We start from the raw sequence: 4,068 nt of genomic DNA, 5'->3' as shown, positions 1-4,068 counted from the left end.
CTGAGCATGATAGTGGGACAAGAGGAAAGTAAAAGGAAATAGAAGAAAGAGCTGGGGGTAAAGGGCATTGATAGAGGTCTAAATACAGGCATGTACATATGTAAATATATTTATCTACGAGGATGAGGAAACAAGTCTATGTGCATGTATTTATAGGTTTAGTACTAAGGTAGCAGATGGACATTGGTTATTTTTCATTATGTTTGAAACTATGTTTTGGTCTTGTATATCAGGGCCCTTAAGCTTCTTCCTGTTTTTTAATTGATTATTTTTATAGTTTTAGGATTTATATTTGTCGTTAATCCACATTGAGGTTTTAAATACATATATGTGGATATTGTAAATGGTATTTCATTTTTTTCCTTTTCAGAGTTCTCTTCCTTAATATACAAAAATCTTATGGATTTTTCTGTGAGTTGAGCTAACTAAATCTTCAATTAGTTAGCAACTTTTTGTCCATCATTTTATTGGGGGCTCATACAACGCTTATCACAATCCATACGCACATCCATTGTGTCAAGCACGTTTGCACATTTATTGCCATCATCATTCTTAAAACATCTGCTTTCCACTTGAGCCCCTGGCATCAGTTCCTCATTTTTGCCCCTCCTTCCTCTCTCCCCCCTCCCTCATGAACCCTTGATAATTTACAAATCATTATTATTTTGTCATATCTTACATTGTCCATCGTTACCCTTCACCCACTTTTCTGTTGTCCGTCCCCAGAGAGGAGGTTTTATGCAGATCCTTGTAATCAGTTCCCCCTTTCTACTCTACCTTCCCTCCACCCTCACGGTATCACCCCTCTCACCACTGGACCTGAAGGGATCATCTGTCCTGGATTCCCTGTGTTTCCAGTTCCCATCTGCACCAATGTACAGCTGGATTTGTCAGGTAAAATTGGGATCATGATAGTTGAGGGGAGGAGGCATTTAAGAACTAGAGGAAAGTGGTTTTATTGTTGCTACACTGTCCCCTGACCAGCTGGTCTCCTCCCCACGACCCTTCTGTAGGGGGATGTCCAGTTGCCCACAAATAACCATGGAACAGAAAGCAAAATAAAGGACTGGAACCTCCTTAAAATACAATGTTCATGTATATCAAAGACTTCGTGAAAAGAATAAATGAGAACTTTCAGATTGGGGGTCGGGGGAGGGGAAGCTTGACAATGCTATATCGGATAAAGGGCTAATCTGCAAAATGTGTACAAAACTGAAACACCTCGGTACGAAAAGCACATGTAATCCAAACCAAAGAATAGTCAGAGGCAAGAATTCATCGAAGATGACACCAGACAAGTGTATTAATAAATGCTCTCCATCATTAGCTATGAGAAATGCAAACTAAAACCTCTGATAGCAACGTTCAAAAATAGAACATAACAAATGTTGGAGAGGATGTTTAGAGATTGTCAGATTAAACCCACACTTTGACCGTGGGACGACAGAATTGGAGAACACTCTATAAAACGGTATGGTGCTTCTTTAAACAAATGCTGAGGGAAAACTCATACGACCCAGAAATTCTCTGGGACTATTAGCATTGTGCTCAAAATACTTAGCCAATTCATAAAGATAAACACTGCATGAGACCACTATCATAAAAGAAAAAAAAAATGAGAGAAAGGGTTTATACACCTCAAGGGGGAGAGGCATGGAAGAGGGGGAGGGAAAAGGCAAGACAGAGGTGGAAGGGGGAAAAGTATGGTCACTTCACCATTTGTTCCATTTTTTGGGTTATTTTTTAAAAAGGACGACAACATGGCAGATCCCATGGGATGGTTCTTCTACTCTGTCACATTGGATCATTCCGAGTCAGAATCAGCTTGACAACACACTACAACAATAACAGCACACCACAATTTACTGTCTCATTTTCCTATTGATGACACAGTTGATTGGGTTATTGCCCCAACTCTGCATAACATTGTTCATTCTCACGCTTGGTCAAAGAGATAGCTTTCTAGTACTAATCTTTGGTCCTCACTCAGTAGCCTTCTGGCCAGAATCTGGCTTCTCTAATGGCATCTGTTCTTAGAGGAGATTGAGTCCTTTCTAAGCAAAATTGGCTAAGCTAACTTTCTAAGTTAAATTGGCTTCCAGATAATAGCAAGCACGTTGCCATTTGGAAAGCAGGGTCCAAAGGAGAGAGAGGATCCAAAATCTGATTCCAGCATCCAGAATCCAAACGCTGCCACTGATGATGTAGATCCTGGGCCTGTCATGTCACCTCTCTTAGCAGCAATCTTCACAGCTAAAGAGATAGGCCAAGATTTGTTCTGTCTCATCCAAAGGAATGTTTTAGGGTGTTTTATGATGAAACTATACAAAATAGCGTATCTACATTTATAGTGCCATAACAAGGGGCCAAGCTGAGCATGGTGTTCTGGAAGGGTTTTGTATAATACACACACGCACATGCACACACGCACATACAAATGAACCACTGAAAACATATAGAGCTTACTTCTACTCTGATACACTTAGCTGCTAACTAAAATTAAGAGGATTGAATCCACCCAGCGTCACCTCAGAGGAAAAGCCTGGTGATCTAATTTTAAAGTCCGCATGGACCACCCCAGGGATCAGAGTTCTACTCTGATACACACAAGGATAACTGATAAGAAAAACCTTGAAGGGCCTCTGTCCACTGGCATCACCATTGCTTTGCTGTTCCTCGGCAGACTGGCTCAACCAACCGAAGGCTGCTCTCTGTTAAACCACCAAACAAAACCAGAACCAAAACAAAACCCACTGCTATTGAATTTATTCCAACTCACAGTGGCCCTACATATGGCTTCAAGCTTGTAAATCTTTTTTTTTAATTAATCATTTTATTGGGAGCTCTTATAAATCTTATAACAACCCATCAACCAATAGTATTAAGCACACTTGTACATATGTTGCCATCAACATTTCCAAACCAATTTCTTTCTACTTGAGCCCTTGGTATTAGTTCCTCTTTTTTTCCCCTCCCTCTCCCACACGCCCATCCTCGTGAAACCTTGATCAATTACATATTATTATTATTGTTATCTCATGTCTTACATTATCTCCTTTCACCCACCTTTCTGTTATTCATCCCCCTTGGGGTGGGGGGCTCTATATTCAACCTAGTGATAGGTTCCCCTTTTCTCCCCCTTTTGCCCAACCCCTGCCTCCACCAGCCCCCTATCCTCGTGATATTGTTACTCCCACTTCTGTTCCCTGTAGGTATAATTTGTCCTGAATTCCATGTGTCAAGAGTTCTTATCTGTACCAATGTGTGTACTCTGGTCTAACCAGTTTGGAATGTAGAACTGAGTCATGGTAATAGGGGGAGGAAGCTTTCAGGAACTGGAGGAATGATGTGTTTTGTCAATGCTATACTGCACCCTGGTTGAACCGTCCCTTCCTTGTAACTCCTCTGTGCAGAGATGTCCAATCATCTACAGATGGACTTTGGGTCTCCACTCCAACTCCCCTCTTTCACATCAATGTAATTGTTTGTTTTGGATCTTTGAATACCTGATACCTGCTCCCCTTGACACCTCATGATCACACAGGCTGGTGTGCTTCTTCCATGTGGGCTTATTTGCTTCCCTGCTAGATGGCTGCTTGTTTAATTTCAAACCTTTAAGACCCCAGATGCTACAGCTTTTGATAGCAGAGCACCATCTACTTTCTTCACCACATTTGCTTATGTACCCATTTTGTCTTCAGTGATCGTGTCGGGAAGGTGAGTATCAAAGAGTGTCAGATTATTAGAACAAAGTGTTCTTGTGTTAACAGAGGCCTTGAGTGGAGGCCCAAAGTCCATCTGCTCTCTTAATACTTAACATATAAATATATGTACATTGGCTTCTATTCCTTTCATTATAAATGAATATATTTACATCTATGCATACCTATACCTATAGCTATACCTCTATAAGTAGCCTTTGGCTCCTACTTCTTTCCTCTATTTCCTTTCACCTTCCTCCTATCCCACTATCATGTTCACCCTCCATTTGGCTCTCAGTAATTCCTCTTGGATACACTGCACTTGATCAAACCCCACCAGGCATTATATGCCATCAATTGTAGATCT

At 41.0% G+C, this 4,068-nt stretch overlaps 1 protein-coding gene across 1 annotated transcript in view; it reads right to left on the bottom strand.

The window, feature by feature from the left end:
* The window catches only part of LOC101653591 (cytidine monophosphate-N-acetylneuraminic acid hydroxylase), a 134,045-nt gene that overhangs the window by 118,652 nt on the left and 11,325 nt on the right, over positions 1-4,068 (bottom strand). The gene's annotated exons all lie outside the window — the stretch shown is intronic.

This window comes from Echinops telfairi, unplaced genomic scaffold (genome assembly GCF_000313985.2).
Source record: "Echinops telfairi isolate 266 unplaced genomic scaffold, ASM31398v2 ScPeMD7_5868;HRSCAF=6743_0, whole genome shotgun sequence".
NCBI lineage: Eukaryota > Metazoa > Chordata > Mammalia > Afrosoricida > Tenrecidae > Echinops > Echinops telfairi.
Note: the sequence above shows the minus strand (reverse complement) of the source record. Positions and strands in the feature narration are given on the sequence as shown.